This window comes from Pelophylax lessonae, assembly GCF_965119305.1.
Source record: "Pelophylax lessonae genome assembly, chromosome: 5".
Taxonomy (NCBI): Eukaryota; Metazoa; Chordata; class Amphibia; order Anura; family Ranidae; genus Pelophylax; species Pelophylax lessonae.
Genome location: NC_138772.1, coordinates 23,195,846 through 23,219,463, shown reverse-complemented (window position 1 = coordinate 23,219,463; position 23,618 = coordinate 23,195,846). Strand labels below are relative to the sequence as shown.

Genomic DNA, 23,618 nt, shown 5'->3' with positions numbered 1-23,618 from the left:
CTCTCACACGTACCGACACAGACTATCCCGCAATTCAATTGATCCTCAAAGGTTTTTATTGAATAGCGGAATAGGAAATATGATCAAAAAAAGTGTATGTATCTCGCACGTACACAACCACACTAGGCCCCAATTACTATTGTTTGTACCCCTAAAAGGCTAGGAGTAGGGGGAGTATGGAACAGGCAGCACCCTCAAACCTTCAGAAGTATGAGATGAACCCCAACAACTTGGAAAGGTGGATCTCTCTCACACGTACCAACACAGACTATCCCCCAATTTAACTGATCCCCAAAGGTTTTTGATTAAATAGCGGAATAGAAAATATGATCCCAAAAAAGTGTATGTATATCACACGTACACAACCACACTAGGCCCCAATTACTATTGTTTGTACCCCTAAAAGGCTAGGAGTAGGGGGAGTATGGAACAGGCAGCACCCTCAAACCTTCAGAAGTATGAGATGAACCCCAACAACTTGGAAAGGTGGATCTCTCTCACACGTACCAACACAGACTATCCCCCAATTTAACTGATCCCCAAAGGTTTTTGATTAAATAGCGGAATAGAAAATATGATCCCAAAAAAGTGTATGTATATCACACGTACACAACCACACTAGGCCCCAATTACTATTGTTTGTACCCCTAAAAGGCTAGGAGTAGGGGGAGTATGGAACAGGCAGCACCCTCAAACCTTCAGAAGTATGAGATGAACCCCAACAACTTGGAAAGGTGGATCTCTCTCACACGTACCAACACAGACTATCCCCCAATTTAACTGATCCCCAAAGGTTTTTGATTAAATAGCGGAATAGAAAATATGATCCCAAAAAAGTGTATGTATATCACACGTACACAACCACACTAGGCCCCAATTACTATTGTTTGTACCCCTAAAAGGCTAGATGAGGAGTAGGGGGAGTATGGAACAGGCAGCACCCTCAAACCTTCAGTATGAGATTGTGTTCACTGTACCCCACAAAGATTGAGTTCACTGCACCCCACAATGATTGTGTTCACTGCACCCCACAAAGATTGTGTTCACTGCACCTCACAAAGATTGTGTTCACTGTACCCCCCAAAGATTGTGTTCACTGCACCCCACAAAGATTCTGTTCACTGTACCCCACAAAGATTGTGTTCACTGCACCCCAAAAAGATTGTGTTCACTGCACCCCAAAAAGGATGTTGTTCACTGCACCCCAAAAAGGATGTTGTTCACTCCACCCCAAAAAGATTGTGTTCACTGCACCCCACAAAGATTGTGTTCACTGCACCCCAAAAAGATTGTGTTCACTGCACCCCAAAAATGATTTTGTTCACTGCACCCCAAAAAGGATTTTGTTCACTGCACCCCAAAAAGGATGTTGTTCACTCCACCCCAAAAAGATTGTGTTCACTGCACCCCAAAAAGATTGTGTTCACTGCACCCCACAAAGGATTTTGTTCACTGCACCCCAAAAAGATTGTGTTCACTGCACCCCAAAAAGGATGTTGTTCACTGCACCCCAAAAAGGATTTTGTTCACTGCACCCCAAAAAGATTGTGTTCACTGCACCCCACAAAGGATTTTGTTCACTGCACCCCACAAAGATTGTGTTCACTGCACACCAAAAAGGATTGTGTTCACTGCACCCCAAAAAGATTTTGTTCACTGCACCCCAAAAAGATTGTGTTCACTGCAGCCCAAAAAGATTGTGTTCACTGCAGCCCAAAAAGATTGTGTTCACTGCAGCCCAAAAAGATTGTGTTCACTGCAGCCCAAAAAGATTGTGTTCACTGCAGCTCACACACAGAAAAATGGATGTGGATCACTGACACCTGCCTATCTCCAATCCCACACCACACAGCAATATCGATTGTAGTTTGTAGAACACAGTTTCCCTAAAATTCAGCAGACTCTGTCCCTAACAGGATTGAGAAGAGATCGTAGATCAGGATTGAGTGCAGACCCCACCCCCCACACAGCAATATCGATTGTAGTTTGTAGAAGACACTGACCCTATATAATTCAGCAGACTCTATCCCTAAAATGCCTACAACTCGCCCTGCCTAAACACTCCGACCTGTCCCTCAATTCTATCCGGACACAAATGGTTTTTTCCTGCCTATCTTTCCCTAATCAGCAGCCAGCACGTTGATGTGTGCTCTGTCCCTGAATCTAAGCAGCATAATGACGCCGCTGCGGCTGCCTCGAACTTATAAAGACTTGGTCACATGCTTCAGACGGCCAATCACAGCTACTGAGACATTTGCAGGCATGGCTGGGATGGCTTAAGGCACACCAGTTAAACGATTGTTGATTGGCTGTTGAAAGCCCGCCATGAAAAGAGCGCCAAAGCATGCAAAACCCGGAAATAAAACGACCGAACACGGATTTTTACCCGAACATACAGTAAAGTGTCCGTGTCCGTGTTCGGGTAAAAAAAATCCAATTATTCGGTACGAACACGAATAATACAGTCCGTGTTCGCTCAACACTACGTGTTGAGCATTGTTTTTCTGTTGCCCAGCAGGTTATCTTACTGTGCATGTAAGGTTCCTTTCTCTGATGTGGGTACTGCGTTGCCTTTTCTACGGTTGCGTCTCCCACCCCTCATGTCTATACTGCTTTGGGACATCCCAACAGTGATGACTTAGAGGCGGCGCCGACTGTCGGAGGTCGTAAGAGAAAACTGAATTTTTGTAAAATCTTACCTGTAAAATTCCTTTCTCTGAGTCCTCCGACAGTCGCCGCCCCCTCCCCTGTTTTGGGGTTGTGTTATTATTCCTATTGCTATGCTACCAAACTGAGTTGGGAGTGACCATGCAGGGGGGTTATTGACCAGATGGGACAGCCCCCGTGGGTGTGTATATGCAAATGCCTTTGTTCTTTTGACTAAGTCTTTATGCCTAGCCACTCCTGCGGAGCGGAAGTCAATACCCAACAGTGATGACTTAGAGGCGGCGGTGACTGTCGGAGGACTCGGAGAAAGCAATTTTACAGGTAAGATTTTACAAAAATTCCGTTATTCTCTCTGCTTAACAGAGAGAAGGATCTGTGAGTTAGGTCTGCTCAATGTGCCCAGTGTGTGATTCATCTGGTCTGAGGGAGTCTCCTCACTGTGCCCAATAGGGAGGCACATTGGACAGTGGAGGAAACCTGGCCAATGAGGACACAGGCTTTGATACAGCCCCGGGGATTGGCACAGATGGCTGTCTCGGTGCATTGTGGGGAATAGTATAAAAAGCCAGGGGCACATATGCACAAGGTCTTTGGCGGGAAGCAGAGTTGGTGCTTGGTCACAGGCAGTCGGCCTAGTGAACCCGAGGAGTGGAGCTGAACCCAGAGGTCCAGAAGAGCTGACTGGAGGAGTTGAAGCACTGTAAGTATCTGGAAAGCAGTATCGTGAGTACAGAGAATCTTGCCTAAGGGACTGCCCAGGAAGGGGACCACTCCGGAGTTGTGAAGTCAGTGGACGGGTGTCAGCTGGTGGAGGAAGGGGGGTACTAGGTGGTGCCCTGAAGAGAAATACCAGAAGGAACATTTACCTCAGATTCATCCAGTGGCAGGAGGAAGTAGCGGCCTTGCCGCATTCTCAAGTTAGAAGTCCTCAGAATTGTGAATAGTTCAAGTGTTGGAGCATCCCTTCTCCCGTCCCAATATAAAATAAACAACAAAAACACCAACCCCTAGACCGATCATTGACTGAGCCGGACGTAAAGTGTTAAGATTTCTGCATGCAGTTGCTACAGGTTGCTGAAGACGTACTGTTACGAAACGCGTACAGCGTGTCGCATCACTTCCGGTTTTGAGATCGAGGCTCGGACTGCATTCGCGCTCCACCTGCATGATTATATGTTTTATCTTTCTCCGCAAATGTAAGTACCTCTCTTATGCTTTAACTACTAATAAACTTGTTTATACGGTATCACACTATGTGCCTTTCCGTTATTCCTCATACCCTGGTATACTACTACGAGTGACACCCCGTGGATATTTGGAAGCCCACTTCCTACTGGCAGGAGCCCATTAGATCCCAGCCACTCTCCTTGGGGAACCTTCCTTTCATCTAGGACCCTCCAGAGATCTTCCAGGACGTCCCTATCTAGGATCTGTAGAGGACACCAGGATCCCTCTGGCCACAGGATACATTTATATACCCGCTCTATACCCCTGTGTGGGGTGGGTATTTCTGGTGAGTGTGCTATTCACTAGAGGGGTCACGCAGCACCTCAATGCCCACCACGTGGTCACTCTTTACAGTTGGTTACACGAGAATTGTCACCTGCTATCAGCATTGAACTTTGTCCATCACATTTATATATATATATATATATTTATTTTACGGTCACTGCACTTGTTCCATAAGCACCAATCACTAATATTGGACTCCTCATCACTTGTTATATACTTTGTTTGCATATATTTATCTATTTATTGCCACTTCATCTCTATACCCTAGTGTGTGATTGCATTTGGGGTATTTTGGTATGCCCAGAGCACTTTCATTTGTTTATAGTTTCATACTGTATGATTTATATAGCCTATGTTTTGATTAATAATTTGTGTAGCCACCTATGCACATAACACTTTAAACATTGGTATTTATTCATACTCATATTTATTGTTCACACTGTCTTAGTCGTAACACGTTTTTATTATACCTCTTTATGGTCACACATTTATGCACATATCACTTTTATATATTAATTAGGTATATTTGTACATTAGTACATCTTTATTTTTGACATTTTTGTCACATTTCATTTCTGGATCATATTATATAGCCGCACTTATAGTGCTCTTTTCCCATATTCTGGACTTCCAGTGCATTATACACATTTTTATTTTTCACTAGCACTTTACTAAAACCCTATAATATCTTTCATTACTAGGCAGCGCCATCACCCTACCTTCCCTTTCTAGTTGCTACAGGTAACCCAGGGGAATCCAAAAGTGTTAAAAACCAGCAACCCCCAAGGGGACAGTGCTACACATATTATAAAAAAAGTCCTTGAGAGGAACCAGCCAAAGGAGAGGACCGGCTTTAGTGTGACGGAGGAAACCACACAACACTGTGATCAGGCAATTCTCCTTACCGGAAAGAGTGGACCCTCAAATTATAGATACAAAAATTGTTTCTAACAAACTAGATAGAGGACTTTAAAAAGGTACCTTTAAAAGCACATATAGTGCCATTTTATTGTACAAGAAAAGTATTCATTAAAACCATACAGATAAGAATTTAACAGACATTGGACATATACATATAGCTCCACACTATAGTTCCACAATAGTCACACTTATCCGTGCACCCCAGGGCAAAGGCATACCTCCCAACTTTTGAACTTCAGAATGAGGGACAATTGAGGGAGTAAGTGAGCTGCGGCATGCGTAACGGCAAAACGTGGGTGTGGCCAAAGTCGTAATGGTGGGAGGAGCTTAAGGGGTGTGGATACTCTCACTAATGCCACCCCAGCTCCCTCACCTCTCACAAATGCTTCCCCAGCTCTCTCACCAATGCCCCCACTCTAGTTTTCTCAGCAATGCCCCCCCAGCTCTCTCACCAATACTTCCCCTCCTCTCTTACTAGTGCCCCCCTCCTCTATTACTAATGCCCCCAGCTCTCACCAATGCCCTCCCCCCAGCTCTCTCACCAACTCCCCCCTTCTCTCTTACTAATGCCCCCAGCACTCTTACCAATCCCCCTTCCCTCTTACTAATGCCCCCCCCCCAGCTCTCCCACTAATGCCCCCACCCTAGCTTTCTCAGCAATGCCCCCCCAGCTCTCTCACCAATGCCCCCCTCCTCTAATACTAATGCCCCCAGCTCTCACCAATGCCCCCCAGCTCTCTCACCGACTCCCCCCTCCTCTAAAATGAATGCCCCCAGCTCTCACCAATGACCCCCCAGCTCTCTCACCAACTCCCCCCTCCTCTCTTACTAATGCCCTCAGCTCTCTCACCAATCCCCTTCTCTCTTACTAATGCCCCCCTCAGATCTCTCACCAATCCCCCCTCCTCTCTGACTAATGCCCCAAGCTCTCTCACCAATTCCCCTCTCCTTTTTTACAAACTCCCCCCCTGGCTCTTACCAATTCCCCCCTCCTCTCTTACTAATTCCCCACCAGCACTCTCACCTATTCACCCTCCTCTCTTACTAATGTGCCCCCCCCCACAGCTCTCTCACCAACTTCCCCTCCTCTCTTACTAATGCCCCCCCCCCCCAGCTCTCCCATCAATTCCCCCCTTCTCACTTACTAGTCGTCGTCCCCAGCTCTCTCACAAATGCAGAGTGATATGACTTCCTGTGCTTTTTAAGCACAGTGCTGCTGCCAGCTCCGAGTGTCAGGACTGTAGCAGGGAGCCGAGGAGGAGTTTTTACAGCACTTCACTCAGCTCCATGCTACAGCCCTGACAGGCACGAAAGTAGACACCTCCAGCATCCCCAATGTGACAGCGATGTGGAAAGTTGTGGCTCCGGCACCCAGGGCACCCACCAGCAAATGTGGGCCATGTCCCCCCTAGGTGCCTGGCGCGACATACAGAAGCAGGTGGAGTGCTTCTGTGTGACAAGGAGTTCCTCTTACCTTTCCTGAGCCGCTGAGAAGGGGGATGGGGCAGTTGAGAGCCAGCATTGGGGCCACAGAGGCAGGATCAGGGGCGTGAGAGGTGGGATCGGTGCCAAAAGAGGTGGGCTCGGTGCCATGAGAGGTGGGATCGGGGCCATGGGAGGTGGGATCGGGGCCGTGAAAGGTGAGATCAGGGCCGCTGGTAGGCAGGATTGGGAACTGAAGATGGGGGAGGAGCTGAAAGAGGCCTGCAAATGATGTCATCCGTTGCTAGGACGCCAGTGGTCCTAACAACTGGTGACTGCATTGAGGAGGGGGGGAGCAGAGATTGCCGGCCAGATCTTCTCCCAGGAATCCTCACTTGGTGCTGCGTAGGAGAGCACACATTGTACCCATTGTGGCTACCACTACTGAGTGTAGCCCAGTTTTCCGGGACTCCAGCCCAAATCCGCGGGACCCCGGGACTTAGTTCATATCGCAGGACGGTCCTGCGGAATCCGGAACGGTTGGGAGGTATGGCAAAGGGGGTAGCTGCCCTGGCCCAGTCATTGTTGTGGGGCCCAAAGCAGCTACTCCTTTAGCCTGCACTGCCCAAAAATAATGGATTCAAGAGGGCCCAAGGGTGCATCTCTCCAAGGTCCTAGTTAAAATCCGGCCTATTATTGACTCCTGAGGCCTGGAGTTGAGTACGACGTTTTTAAGGGATGAGACACACACACACAGAGCTGTATCCGGATATACAGGAACAAGTTCACTCTGAGGAAGTGTCTACAATTAGGAACTGACGTGTGTGCTAGGCAGGAAGTGCATGTGTGTCAAGCTTCACTAGAAAACACTCAACTCCCCCCCACCCCCCCCCCCTGCCTAAGGGACAAAATGAAGCCTCCCAGACTTACCCGGCAAATAAACACCACTTGTTCATTGGTAAACAAGGAAGGAGCCGTGGTTCTCCATTTCGCGTGAGGAGCTGTACAACTTCCGGGAACGTGGGCACATTCTAATAATGTCGTTTCCGGTCGCCTTTGGAAAATGTGAATTCGCGAGCAAGCCGCAAAATGGCTACAATTCAAAATACATAATGCATGTCCAAGATACAGAATTATGTTACACCAAACACATCTAACAGACACAATTACATAGAACACAGCAAAAAATGAAACATGAGTTGGTTAGATATAAATAAGCTTTACTGAACACATAAGGAATCACTTTAGCAGACATGTGTAAAATCACCCCCCCCCCCCCCCCCGCCACCATCAAGGTTTAATCAAAGTACAGTGCAAAGATAAAACGATTTACATATGCATTTATTACTTAAAATATACAAGCCTCAAGCCAAAATAGGTTACAACTAGTGTTGAGCGAACACGGACTGTATTATTCGTGTTCGTACCGAATAATTGGATTTTTGTTACCCGAACACGAACACGGACACTTTACTGTATATTCGGGTAAAAATCCGTGTTCGGTCGTTTTATTTCCGGGTTTTGCATGCTTTGGCGCTCTTTTCATGGCGGGCTTTCAACAGCCAATCAACAATCGTTTAACTGGTGTGCCTTAAGCCATCCCAGCCATGCCTGCAAATGTCTCAGTAGCTGTGATTGGCCGTCCGAAGCATGTGACCAAGTCTTTATAAGTTCGAGGCAGCCGCAGCGGCGTCATTATGCTGCTTAGATCAGGGACAGAGCACACATCAACGTGCTGGCTGCTGATTAGGGAAAGATAGGCAGGAAAAAAACATTTGTGTCCGGATAGAATTGAGGGACAGGTCGGAGTGTTTAAGCAGGGCGAGTTGTAGGCATTTTAGGGATAGAGTCTGCTGAATTATTAGGGTCAGTGTCTTCTACAAACTACAATCGATATTGCTGTGTGGGGTGGGGTCTGCACTTAGTTCTCCTGATCTACGATCTCTTCTCAATCCTGTTAGGGATAGAGTTTGCTGATTTTTAGGGAAAGTGTGTTCTACAAACTACAATCGATATTGCTGTGTGGTGTGGGATAGGAGATAGGCAGGTGTCAGTGATCCACATCCATTTTTCTGTGTGTGGGCTGCAGTGAACACAATCTTTTTGGGGTGCAGTGAACACAATCCTTTTGGAGTGCAGTGAACAAAATCTTTGTGGGGTGCAGTGAACAAAACCTTTGTGGGGGTACAGTGAACACAATCTTTGTGGGGTGCAGTGAAGACAATCCTTGTGGGGTGCAGTGAAGACAATCCTTGTGGGGTGCAGTGAACAAAATCTTTGGGGGGTACAGTGAACACAATCTTTGTGGGGTGCAGAGAAGACAATCCTTGTGGGGTGCAGTGAACAAAATCTTTGGGGGGGTACAGTGAACACAGTCTTTGTGGGGTGCAGTGAACAAAACCTTTGTGGGGTGCAGTGAACACAATCTTTGTGGGGTGCAGTGAAGACAATCCTTGTGGGGTGCAGTGAAGACAATCCTTGTGGGGTGCAGTGAACAAAATCTTTGGGGGTACAGTGAACACAATCTTTGTGGGGTGCAGTGAACAAAACCTTTGTGGGGTACAGTGAACACAATCTTTGTGGGGTGCAGTGAACAAAACCTTTGTGGGGTGCAGTGAACACAATCTTTGTGGGGTGCAGTGAAGACAATCCTTTTGGAGTGCAGTGAACACAATCTTTGTGGGGTACAGTGAACACAATCTTTGTGGGGTGCAGTGAACAAAACCTTTGTGGGGTACAGTGAACACAATCTTTGTGGGGTGCAGTGAACACAATCTTTGTGGGGTGCAGTGAACAAAACCTTTGTGGGGTGCAGTGAACACAACCTTTGTGGGGTACAGTGAATACAATCTTTGTGGGGTGCAGTGAACAAAACCTTTGTGGGGTACAGTGAACACAATCTTTGTGGGGTACAGTGAACACAATCTTTGTGGGGTGCAGTGAACAAAACCTTTGTGGGGTACAGTGAACACAATCTTTGTGGGGTGCAGTGAAGAAAACCTTTGTGGGGTACAGAGAACACAATCTTTGTGGGGTGCAGTGAAGACAATCCTTTTGGAGTGCAGTGAACAAAATCTTTGTGGGGTACAGTGAACACAATCTTTGTGGGGTGCAGTGAACAAAATCTTTGTGGGGTACAGTGAACACAATCTTTGTGGGGTGCAGTGAAGACAATCCTTGTGGGGTGCAGTGAAGACAATCCTTGTGGGGTGCAGTGAACAAAATCTTTGGGGGGTACAGTGAACACAATCTTTGTGGGGTGCAGTGAACAAAACCTTTGTGGGGTACAGTGAACACAATCTTTGTGGGGTGCAGTGAACAAAACCTTTGTGGGGTACAGTGAACACAATCTTTGTGGGGTGCAGTGAAGACAATCCTTTTGGAGTGCAGTGAACACAATCTTTGTGGGGTACAGTGAACACAATCTTTGTGGGGTGCAGTGAACAAAACCTTTGTGGGGTACAGTGAACACAATCTTTGTGGGGTGCAGTGAACACAATCTTTGTGGGGTGCAGTGAACAAAACCTTTGTGGGGTGCAGTGAACACAACCTTTGTGGGGTACAGTGAACACAATCTTTGTGGGGTGCAGTGAACAAAACCTTTGTGGGGTACAGTGAACACAATCTTTGCGGGGTACAGTGAACACAATCTTTGTGGGGTGCAGTGAACAAAACCTTTGTGGGGTACAGTGAACACAATCTTTGTGGGGTGCAGTGAACAAAACCTTTGTGGGGTACAGTGAACACAATCTTTGTGGGGTGCAGTGAAGACAATCCTTTTGGAGTGCAGTGAACAAAATCTTTGTGGGGTACAGTGAACACAATCTTTGTGGGGTGCAGTGAACAAAATCTTTGTGGGGTACAGTGAACACAATCTTTGTGGGGTGCAGTGAAGACAATCCTTGTGGGGTGCAGTGAATACAATCCTTGTGGGGTGCAGTGAACAAAATCTTTGGGGGGTACAGTGAACACAATCTTTGTGGGGTGCAGAGAAGACAATCCTTGTGGGGTGCAGTGAACAAAATCTTTGGGGGGGTACAGTGAACACAATCTTTGTGGGGTGCAGTGAACAAAACCTTTGTGGGGTGCAGTGAACACAATCTTTGTGGGGTGCAGTGAAGACAATCCTTGTGGGGTGCAGTGAAGACAATCCTTGTGGGGTGCAGTGAACAAAATCTTTGGGGGGTACAGTGAACACAATCTTTGTGGGGTGCAGTGAACAAAACCTTTGTGGGGTACAGTGAACACAATCTTTGTGGGGTGCAGTGAACAAAACCTTTGTGGGGTGCAGTGAACACAATCTTTGTGGGGTGCAGTGAAGACAATCCTTTTGGAGTGCAGTGAACACAATATTTGTGGGGTACAGTGAACACAATCTTTGTGGGGTGCAGTGAACAAAACCTTTGTGGGGTACAGTGAACACAATCTTTGTGGGGTGCAGTGAAGACAATCCTTTTGGAGTGCAGTGAACAAAATCTTTGTGGGGTACAGTGAACACAATCTTTGTGGGGTGCAGTGAACAAAATCTTTGTGGGGTGCAGTGAACACAATCTTTGTGGGGTGCAGTGAAGACAATCCTTTTGGAGTGCAGTGAACACAATATTTGTGGGGTACAGTGAACACAATCTTTGTGGGGTGCAGTGAACAAAACCTTTGTGGGGTACAGTGAACACAATCTTTGTGGGGTGCAGTGAAGACAATCCTTTTGGAGTGCAGTGAACACAGTCTTTGTGGGGTACAGTGAACACAATCTTTGTGGGGTGCAGTGAACAAAACCTTTGTGGGGTACAGTGAACACAATCTTTGTGGGGTGCAGTGAACACAATCTTTGTGGGGTGCAGTGAACAAAACCTTTGTGGGGTGCAGTGAACACAACCTTTGTGGGGTACAGTGAACACAATCTTTGTGGGGTGCAGTGAACAAAACCTTTGTGGGGTACAGTGAACACAATCTTTGTGGGGTACAGTGAACACAATCTTTGTGGGGTGCAGTGAACAAAACCTTTGTGGGGTACAGTGAACACAATCTTTGTGGGGTGCAGTGAACAAAACATTTGTGGGGTACAGTGAACACAATCATTGTGGGGTGCAGTGAAGACAATCCTTTTGGAGTGCAGTGAACAAAATCTTTGTGGGGTACAGTGAACACAATCTTTGTGGGGTGCAGTGAACAAAATCTTTGTGGGGTACAGTGAACACAATCTTTGTGGGGTGCAGTGAAGACAATCCTTGTGGGGTGCAGTGAAGACAATCCTTGTGGGGTGCAGTGAACAAAATCTTTGGGGGGTACAGTGAACACAATCTTTGTGGGGTGCAGTGAACAGAATCTTTGTGGGGTGCAGTGAACACAATCTTTGTGGGGTGCAGTGGAGACAATCCTTTTGGAGTGCAGTGAACACAATCTTTGTGGGGTACAGTGAACACAATCTTTGTGGGGTGCAGTGAAGACAATCCTTGTGGGGTGCAGTGAAGACAATCCTTGTGGGGTGCAGTGAACAAAATCTTTGGGGGGTACAGTGAACACAATCTTTGTGGGGTGCAGTGAACAAAACCTTTGTGGGGTACAGTGAACACAATCTTTGTGGGGTGCAGTGAAGACAATCCTTTTGGAGTGCAGTGAACACAATCTTTGTGGGGTACAGTGAACAAAACCTTTGTGGGGTACAGTGAACACAATCTTTGTGGGGTGCAGAGAAGACAATCCTTTTGGGGTGCAGTGAACACAATCTTTGTGGGGTACAGTGAACACAATCTTTGTGGGGTGCAGTGAACAAAACCTTTGTGGGGTACAGTGAACACAATCTTTGTGGGGTGCAGTGAACAAAACCTTTGTGGGGTACAGTGAACACAATCTTTGTGGGGTACAGTGAACACAATCTCATACTTCTGAAGCTTTGAGGGTGCTGCCTGTTCTATACTCCTCCTCCTCCTCCTCATCCATCCTTTTAGGTGTACAAACAATAGTAATTGGGGCCTAGTGTGCTTCTGTACGTGTGAAAAACATACACTTTTTTTGATCATATTTCCTATTCCGTTATTCAATAAAAACCTTTGGGGCTCAATTAAATTGCGGAATAGTCTGTGTCGGTACGTGTGAGATCCACCTTTCCAAGTTTTTGGGGTTCATCTCATACTTCTGAAGCTTTGAGGGTGCTGCCTGTTCTATACTCCTCCTCCTCCTCTTCCTCATCCATCCTTTTAGGTGTACAAACAATAGTAATTGGGGCCTAGTGTGCTTCTGTACGTGTGAAAAACATACACTTTTTTTTGATCATATTTCCTATTCCGCTATTCAATAAAAACCTTTGGGGCTCAATTAAATTGCGGAATAGTCTGTGTCGGTACGTGTGAGATCCACCTTTCCAAGTTTTTGGGGTTCATCTCATACTTCTGAAGCTTTGAGGGTGCTGCCTGTTCTATACTCCTCCTCCTCCTCCTCCTCATCCATCCTTTTAGGTGTACAAACAATAGTAATTGGGGCCTAGTGTGCTTCTGTACGTGTGAAAAACATACACTTTTTTTTGATCATATTTCCTATTCCGCTATTCAATAAAAACCTTTGGGGCTCAATTAAATTGCGGAATAGTCTGTGTTGGTACGTGTGAGATCCACCTTTCCAAGTTTTTGGGGTTCATCTCATACTTCTGAAGCTTTGAGGGTGCTCCCTGTTCTATACTCCTCCTCCTCCTCCTCCTCATCCATCCTTTTAGGTGTACAAACAATAGTAATTGGGGCCTAGTGTGCTTCTGTACGTGTGAAAAACATACACTTTTTTTTTATCATATTTCCTATTCCGCTATTCAATAAAAACCTTTGGGGCTCAATTAAATTGCGGAATAGTCTGTGTCTGTACGTGTGAGATCCACCTTTTCAAGTTTTTGGGGTTCATCTCATACTTCTGAAGCTTTGAGGGTGCTGCCTGTTCTATACTCCTCCTCCTCCTTCTCCTCATCCATCCTTTTAGGTGTACAAACAATAGTAATTGGGGCCTAGTGTGCTTCTGTACGTGTGAAAAACATACACTTTTTTTTGATCATATTTCCTATTCCGCTATTCAATAAAAACCTTTGGGGCTCAATTAAATTGCGGAATAGTCTGTGTCGGTACGTGTGAGATCCACCTTTCCAAGTTTTTGGGGTTCATCTCATACTTCTGAAGATTTGAGGGTGCTGCCTGTTCCATACTCCTCTTCCTCATCCTCCCTTTAGGGTAGGAAAAAATTTAATCGGGCCTAGTCTGTGTTTGTACGTGTGAGATACACAGTTTTTTATCCTATTCCGCTATTCAATACACACCCTTTTGGTGTAAAAAACATTAAATTGCGGCATAGTTTGCACATTTGACTGTGAGATACACCCGTGCGATACTGTTGTTCTTTTGTTCCGCTATTCAATAAAGACCTTTCTAGGGCAAGATCTTAAATTTCAGAAATATGAGGAGAGCGTCAAATAGGGGCCGTGGCCTGGGTCGTGGTGGTGCTGCTGCTAGAGCTCCTGTTGCAAGGAGAGGACGTGGTCGATATGTGCCAGCTACACGCACAAGTGAAACACCTTCCTCAAGTGTGAGTAGGCGACAGAACCTGCATCAGTATTTGGTAGGGCATCATACGCCCCTAGAAGTGATGAGGCCAGAACAAGTGGAGGCGATAGTAGATTAGTTTGCTGCTGACAGTGCCTCCAGTTCCTTCACATTGTCTCCCACCCAGTCTACTGCAGAAAGGTCACAGTTGGCACCTGCAGCCGATGTCCAACCGTCTTTCACCTCACCCCCTTGCAAATCAGGCAAGCAGTCTGAGCCCCAAGATATACAGCAGTCTCTTCTTCTTTTTGATGACTCTGTCAGCAGGGTTTCCCAGGGCCATCCACCTAGCCCTGCCCCAGAAGTGGAAGAGATTGAGTGCAGCGATGCCCAACCACTTATTTCTCAAGATGAGTACATGCAAGGATCATCGCAGCACGTCTCCGATGATGACGAAACGCAGGTGCCAACTGCTGCGGCGTTCAGCATTGTGGAGACCGACAAGGAGGGCAGGGGTGAAGACTGGGTGGAAGATGATGTGGAGGACGATGAGGTCCTCGACCCCACATGGAATGAACGTCATGCAGGTGACCTGAGTAGTTTGGAGGAAGAGGCGGTGGTCGCACAGAGCCACCAGCACAGCAGAAGAGGGAGCAGGGTGCAGAAGCGGAGCGGCCGTGCCCTAGACACTACGCCCGCTACTGCCCAACGCAGCAAGGGAACGAGCGCACCAAAGTCAGCTCAAAGGAGTTCTCTAGCGTGGAAGTTCTTTAGAAAATGTGCTGATGACAGGACACGAGTGGTTTGCACCCTGTGCAATCAGAGCTTGAAGCGAGGCATAAACCTTCTCAACCTGAGCACAACCTGCATGATCAGGCATCTAAGTGCAAAGCACGAGCTGCAGTGGAGTACACACCTTCAAAACCAAGAAACGTCTCTGGCTCATCCTGCTTCCTCTTCTGCTGCAGTCTCGGCCGCTCCAGCCACATCTGTAGTGATACCGGCACCTGCCACCCCGCAAACAGACGATCTGTCAGCAACACCACCACCTGGGTCACCAACAACCATCTCCACAATGTCCCGTGGAAGCGTTCAGCTTTCCATCTCCCAAACACTTGAGAGGAAGAGGAAGTACCCCCCTACCCACCCGCGATCCCTGGCCCTGAATGCCAGCATTTCAAAATTATTGGCCTTTGAAATGCTGTCATTCCGTCTGGTGGAGACGCACAGTTTTAAAAACCTTATGTCGGTGGCTGTCCCACAGTACGTCGTGCCCAGCCGCCACTACTTTTCCAGGAAAGCCATCCCTTCCCTGCACAACCAAGTGGGGGGAAAAATCAGGTGTGCACTGTGCAACGCCATCTGTGCCAAGGTCCACCTAACTACCGATACGTGGACCAGTAAGCACGGTCAGGGGCGTTATATCTCCCTAACGGCACACTGGGTAAATGCAGTGGCGGATGGGCCTGAGGCGGATAGCAATTTGGCGCATGTCCTTCCACAATCGAGGATTACAGGGCACTTCAGTTTGCCTCCTGTTCCTAACTCCTCCTACTCCGCTTCCTCATCCTCTACCGCCTCCTCATCCGGACAGCGTAACACCTTCACCACCAACTTCAGCACGGCCAGGGGTAAACGACAGCAGGCAGTTTTACAACTTGCCTGTTTGGGGGACAAACCACACACCGCGCAGGAGTTGTGGAGGAGCATGGAACAGCAGACAAATGAGTGGTTGCTGCCAGCGAGCCTCAAGCCCGGCCTGGTGGTGTGCGATAACGGGAGAAATCTCATAGCAGCTCTGGGCCTAGCCGGTTTGACGCACATCCCTTGCCTGGCGCATGTGCTGAATTTGGTGGTGCAGAGGTTCCTTAAAAACTACCCCGATATGTCAGAGCTGCTGCAGAAAGTGCGGGCCGTTTGTGCGCACTTTCGGCGTTCTCACCCTGCTGCTGCTCGCCTGGCAGCGCTGCAGCGTAACTTCGGCCTTCCCGCTCACCGCCTCATATGTGACGTGCCCACAAGGTGGAACTCCACCTTGCACATGCTAGAAAGACTGTGCGAGCAGCAGCAGGCCATAGTGGAGTTTCAGCTGCAGCACGCACGCGTGAGTCGCTCTGCTGAACAGCACCACTTCACCACCAATAACTGGGCCTCCATGCGAGACCTGTGTGCCTTGTTGCGCTGTTTTGAGTACTCCACCAACATGGCCAGTGGCAATGACGCCGTTCTCAGCTTAACTATCCCACTTCTATGCCTCCTTGAAAAAACAATTCGGGCGATGATGGAAGAGGATGTGGCACAGGATGAGGAGGAGGAGGAGGATGAAGAGGTAACATTTCCAAGGCTTTCAGGGCAGTCATTCGCAAGGGGCTCCGAGGGTGGGTTCCTGCACACACAAACGCCAGGGACACAATTGTCCAGCAGGGGCACAGTTCTGGAGGATGAGGAGGATGAGGAGGAGGAGGAGCTGGAGGAGGAGATGGAACCATGTTCACAGCAGGGTGGCACCCAGGCCAGCTCATGGCCATCACTGGTGCGTGGCTGGGGGGATACAGAGGACACGGACGATACACCTCCCACAGAGGACAGCCTTTCGTCGCCTCTGGGCAGCCTGGCACACATGAGCGATTACATGCTGCAGTGTCTCCACAACGACCGCCGAGTTGCCCACATTCTAACTTGTGCTGATTACTGGGTGGCCACGCTGCTGGATCACCGTTACAAGGACAACGTACCGTCCTTAATTCACTCACTGGAGCGCGATCGCAAGATGCGCCAATACAAGCGCACGCTGGTAGACGCGATGCTGCTGGCATTCCCATCTGACAGCGTGGCCACAGTGGAAGCACAAGGCAGAGGAGGAGGAGGTCGCCAACTCAACCAGGGCACCGCCAGCACCTCAGAAGGCAGGGTTAGCATGGCCGAAATGTGGAAAAGCTTTGTCAGCACGCCACAACAAACAGCAGCACCAGCAGCTCAGATGGAACGTCTTAGCAGGAGGCAGCATTTTACCAACATGGTGGAGCAGTATGTGTGCACACGCCTACATGTAGTGAATGAGGGGTCTGCCCCCTTCAACTTCTGGGTCTCCAAATTGGGCACATGGCCTGAGCTTGCCCTTTACGCCTTGGAGGTGCTGGCGTGCCCTGCAGCCAGTGTATTATCTGAACTGGTATTTAGCACGGCTGGGAGTGTTATAACAGACAAGCGCAGCCGCCTGTCCAGAGACAATGTGGACAAGCTCACGTTCATTAAAATGAACCAGGCATGGATCCCACGGGACTTTTCCGTACCTTGTGCAGAATAGCAATGGATACCGACCTTACCCAGCCATTGTTCCATTTTTGCTCTTTCTCACTCTTTTGGGGTGTACCCTCATTTAAAATTTGTGAAAAGAAGCAGTGTTGGCTACCTCGTCCTCCTCCTCAGGGCCAGATTAACGTAGGGGCTATTGGAGCTGCAGCTCCATGCAGGCCCCTACCTTTTATATAGGCCCCGGGTTGGCCATATTCACTGTGACCGCTCTTCTGTCACTTGTAAACACAGAAGTCTGGCTTCTATGCTCGCTTCCCCAGGCAGCACCCTCAGAACCTCCCCACACAGCGCGAAGGCCGGACAAGGAGGGACAGTTGCCGATGCATGGATGTGTTTATGGGCTTCAGAGACAGCATCCCATGTTGAATTAGGCATGCATGGCTGCACCCTTCCTCCTCTGGGTACATGCCAAGGCACGGCCCTTAAGGCCCTTCAAAATCCTCAGCACCAAGACCATGATGCTCTTAATCCGGCCCTGGTCCTCCTCCACCGCCGCTTCCACCTACACCGCCCATAGGTGTGCGCAGCCTATTGCATTAGGGTGTGCACCCCAAAGTTGAAATACACATGCATGTGTTTGCCTACATGTACATGGCCCTGATACATTACTCTCCCTGCCGGAAAAGAGAAATAGAGCAGAGCAGGTGCGAGGGAGATCTTTCCCATCTCCTCACTGGCAAACAGAGCGATAATGCTATGTGCCCTAGGTGATTAGGGTGTGCCCAGGTACACCAGGCACACCCTGTGCGCACGCCTATGACACCGCCACATCCACCACCACCTCAACCTCCCTCCTACTCCATATGGGCCTCGTCCTTCAGAGATGAAGAACATTGTTTTATTTTTCTGTTTTTTTTTTTTTTTGTTTTAAGTTATTTCCCTATCCACATTTGTTTGCAGAGCACTTGCCATGCTCTTAACTACGTTTTGCTGCCATTTGCAGCACTCTAGCCCTTTCCATTGGTGTTTTAGAGCCATTTTAGTGCCTTAAAGTTCCGGTCCCCATTGACTTCAATGGGGTTCGGTGTCCGGGAAAAGTTCAGTAAAAGTCCGGGACACGGACCCGGACTTTTTTTTAAAGTTCGGCCGAACCCGTCGAACACGGACATCTAGGTGTCCGCTCAACCCTAGTTACAACACCTTAGCATTAAACACAAAACATAACTAAAATCATTTTACAGTTACTGTTTGCATGAACCTGCCTCTACATATAAACCACTAGAAAATAACTATAACATCCAGCAACAAAGCAGCAGTAACAGTAATATACAGTACATGTACAGATTTTCAACCAAAAACACACTTTTCAAAACAAATAAAAAAACCTTTAGTTCACACTGCTCCAACCAAGTCGCCTGACAAGTCGTGCTCCATTCTGTGCAATTGTAACAGTTCTAATAGGAGCGACTCGCATTGACTTTCATTATGTGAAGTCGGTGCAAGCCGCGCCGAAGTCGCGTTGCACGGCGACTTCATTAAGTCGCCCCGAAGTCATGTCTCCATAGTGTGAACCGACACTTAGAGAGTGTCAAGTATTCATCCCTAAAAAAAAACTTGCCTAGAGTATGGGTCATCAGACATGGCAGCAAACGCAGCAGCAACCCCCCCCCCCCCCCAAAAAAAAAAAAAACAGACAAAGAAATGTGGCCTTTTCACAGGCCAACACATCCAGACTAGACCAAAGCTTTATATAAAATAGGTCACTCTACACTCGCCCAGCAGAGCAATCAATTCCGTGTGTTCTGGGCTCCAAGCAACGCAAGTGTTGCATAATTACTGAAAGTATTTTTCAAAAAAGGAAAGCAGACAACAAATATATCTGGCTTTGTGCAAATAGAAAGACCAATACATTTTTCACTGGCTAGGTCAGAGATTCGAACACACAAAGGCAGCGCTGGAAGGCAGATCCTCTAACCACTGAGCCACTTGTAGCTTGGAAGCTTGATTAGGGTATGACCGATGCCCACTCCTGATCTTAGAATTAAACCACACCCATTCTAATCATTCTAAACAAATGATACTGACAATGACTTGGAGAAAATTGTGGCCTGTTAGGCCATTTTATTAACAATACCAATTTAAACATTTTAAACAGTAAACCATAAATACTCCAGTACACATAAGAGAATAAGGTGTTGTTGGTCTTGGGAGGCACCAAAAATCCAATTAAAAATGGTATCAGTATCCAAAAAACCCAACGGTCCCCAGCCGTGCAACACCAGCTCGGGAACAAACACACTTTACCACTGATACCCTTTGTTAACACTTCCCGGTTAATCCCCTATTAACCGGGATACACTAGAGGGCTCCATACCGTAGATGGGTCACCCTATGCACTGACCAAAAATCTGTTAACGCCTCCAAAGACCCCCAACCGCCACAGCACACAGGTGTGAAACCTTACACCTGTGAGCCCCGCCACACTCGCAGAGCTCGTTGAACACCATCCTGAACCCCAAGGGTCCACAAGTCGGTACCCACAGCATTCAGATGCACACCGTCACTCCTCAAGTAACGCCACGTGTCCACCTCCAACTCCCCATGCCTGACCACCACACCCCCATTACGGCAAACGAAACGGCCAACAGCCTTGTTCACCTTAATACGTGCCTTGTTCAGACTCGCGGCCGACCTGGCAAATCGCCACGAGGTCCGACCCACAATGTCCGACCAAACGATAATCATGTCGGGAAATGAGGTGCGTAGCCGGAGAAAATCAAACTTGATATCCCGTATGAGTAGGCGCATGGAACGGACCCCTAGATCGTTACCCCCCGCGTGCAGTACCAGGACGCCCGGAGCTCGGTCCAACCGAGCAAAACGATGCACTTCCAGCAGGACCTTGCACCAGAGCAAACCCGGCACGCCTATCCATCGGACAACAGCCTCCTCCCGAGAAAAACCCAATTGTCGCCCATTAGGTCGCACCTCAGCCCTCCTGGCCCCCCAGAACACATATGAATGTTCCAAGATCCATATCAGGCATGCAGCTCCCTCTGTAATGAAACAGCAAGAAAACATGACAAAACAAGACAACACAGCATAGCCCCCCAACGTACCACAAATCACAACAAATGAGGACGAACGTACAACTTGAAACGGTTAGACTCCCATCTACTAATCCGCCTCAACACCAAGTCATCCACACCCCACCTGGCGGCCTCCGTAGCCGCCCCGATGCGGAAGGAGTGCGAAGAATAATCCCCGGGCCTGTAGCCCAACACAGACAAACACCTACGTAACACCGCCCTGAACTGAAACCTGGACACGGACGAGCCGTCCAGATGTACCAGGAAAGACCCCCCAACCGGGGGACGCGCCCCCAGAAACTCCCGGACCACTGACACCGGGCAGAGGGGGGAACCTCCTACCCTGTACAAATGAACATACGTACCTTTTCCGGCCTGGTCGGTTTTGGACTTCCGAAGAAAAATTACCACCGCAGAAGCAGAGCAACTCACCTAATCCGCCAAAAGGCCCCCGGGAATCTTCCGATTAATACTCACCAGTTCCCCCATACGGAACGCCCCAAAAAAGGCCAAAACAAAGGCCGTCTTGCTCGTGCTCCTCGTACTGGGAGGAGCACGAGCTGCTCACTTGCCGCACCAACCCCCAGCATGTCGAACGAGATCGGGCGACGGCCATCTGGCCGACGCGAACCCCGCCTATAACCTTTCAAGGCCTGGCGAATCACAAAATCTTTCGTAAAGTCCGGGAGGCCACATATTTTGAACAGGAAGGCCAAACCCGCCAGCTTGCGGCCGATGGCCGATGTCGACACCCCCTGTTCAAAATTCAAACACAGAAAATACAGCACAAGAGACGGATAAAGCATACTCACCGCACCTGCTCCAACCCACTCCAGAAGGACCGCCCACTCCCTCCATACCTTGGAATACGCAGCCCACGTGACATCACTCAACGACCTCCTGAGCAAACCAGAGGCGATCCCAGCACAATGTGCCACAGTTCCGGCGGACAAAGCTCCCCCCGACGTTCTGCATCCAGTGCCAGCTCCCGGAACCGGACCTGCTGAAACCGAGACAAAGCTTCAGCCACCGAGTTCTCCACTCCAGGCAAGTGAACAGCATACAAGAAAATATTCAACTGCAGACAACGTAAGACCAAGTGACGCAACAACCTGATCACCGGCGCGGACGAACCGGAAAGCCGATTGATAACCTGCACCACGCCCATGTTATCACAATGCAGACGTACCTTCTTGTCCCTGAACTCTGCCCCCCACAGTTCCACCGCCACCACCACCGGAAAAAGTTCCAACAGAACTAAATTCCGCAAAAACCCAGCCTCGCTCCACGCTGCCGGCCACCGCTCCGCACACCACCGCCCACCGAGGAAAGCGCCAAAGCCCGTTGAGCCAGCCGCATCCATATACAACTCCAGATCGCAGCTGCTGACCGGGCCTCTTTGCCAAAGTGACCGACCGTTGAATGACGTCAAGAAGACATGCCAGACCCGCAGATCATCCACATGCTCCGCAGTCAACGTTACAAAATGATGCGGCGACCGAACACCAGCCGTGGCAGCCGACAGGCGCCGGCTGAAAACCCGGCCCATAGGCATAATACGACACGTAAAAGCCAGCTTACCAAGGAGAGACTGCAGCCGCCTCAGCTGTACCTTTCGCTTACCCACCAGCAGGCAAATTTCCGACTTAAGATCCAGCAGCTTGTCCTCGGGCAAGCGACATTCCATGGCCTCGGAATCAATAATGATCCCCAAAAAACTAATCACCGTCTTAGGGCCCTCTGTCTTATCAGCCGCCAATGGAATGCCAAAGCGAACCGCCACGTGTTGCACCGTTGCCAGCAGAACGCCACACAAGGCGGACGAAGGAGGGCCCACGCACAAGAAACCATCCAAATAGTGGATGACCGAATTAACCCCAGCCACCTCCCGCACAACCCATTCCACAAACGAGCTGAACTGCTCAAAGAATGCACACGAGATAGAACAACCCATGGGCAAGCACAAGTCCACATAAAACGGACCCAGCCACTGGCAGCCCAACAGACGAAAACTTTGAGGATGAACCGGAAGCAAACGGAAAGTGGCCTCGATGTCCATCTTCGCCATCAGCGCACCCTGCCCATACTGACGCACCCAAAATATGGCCGCATCAAAAGAAGTGTAGGACACCGCACAGGCTTCGGGATCAATGCCATCGTTAACTGACCCCCCTTTGGGAAAGGACAAGTGATGAATCAAGCGAAACTTGCCAGGTTCCTTCTTGGGCACCAATCCCAAAGGGGAGACCACCAAGTCGGCCAAAGGGGGCTGAGAAAAAGGTCCCGCCATGCGGCCCAGCGCAACCTCCTTTGCCAACTTGTCCGACACCACCCCGGGGTTCAGCCGCGTCGACCGCAAGTTGTCAGCCACAGGGGGAACAGCGGACATGGCGCACGGAATAATAAAACCCCCCGAGAACCCAGCCTCCAGCAAACGAGCAGCCGCCCAATCCGGATACCTACTTAGAAAAGGACGCATCCTTTCCACCATCACCGGCGTCCTCCCTCTTCTGCAGAGCGTCTCCGAAGTGCGACTTGCCCTGCTTGAAACCACGGGAGAGGGTGTGCGCACCACCACAACCGGAGCACTCGTGCTTGAAGCGGCACGAGGACCCGAACTTGCATGTCCCCTCGTTAAATTGCCAACAAAACCCCCGACGCTTAGCGGCCGGCTGTCCAGGGGCGCTCTGACCTGCGGCCGTGCCTGGAAAAATGGACGACGACGCCCGTGCCGATGTCATGAGACGCATCCACAGACTGATGTCCTTATGATCCCAACGCAGAGCAGGGCGAACCGCCTTGCGCTGGCGGAATTGCTCGTCATACCGAAGCCAAGCAACCCCGCCATAAACCCGGTACGCCTCACCAATTGCGTCCAAATAACAAAACAAGGCGGAGCAATGCTCCGGCCGTTTTTCACCCACCACACTCGCAAAGATGGCAAAGGCCTGTAGCCAATTGCTGAAAGTGCGCGGAATCAGCCTGTATCGCCGCCGCTCCTCGTCTTCCTTCTTGGATTCCTCCGGCTTCACCCCATCCAAGTTGAACTTCTTCAAGGGAAGCAGCGTAAAGATCTCAACGTATTCATCTTTCCAAATCTTCTCCCTGACCTCGGGCTTGAGTTGCGCCCCCAAAGGGCCCTCAAAGCAAACATACACCTCACATTTCGCCGCATCCGCGAGCCGAACAGCGTCCGCATCCTTACCTGTGGACTTGGGATCCGCAGCCTTGTCCC

The 23,618-nt window shown here is 49.1% G+C and overlaps 1 protein-coding gene across 1 annotated transcript in view; it reads right to left on the bottom strand.

The window, feature by feature from the left end:
- LOC309556415 (fucolectin-like) overlaps positions 1-23,618 on the bottom strand; it is a gene marked incomplete at both ends in the record, with an annotated part of 1,212,026 nt that overhangs the window by 667,806 nt on the left and 520,602 nt on the right. The window lies entirely within an intron of this gene.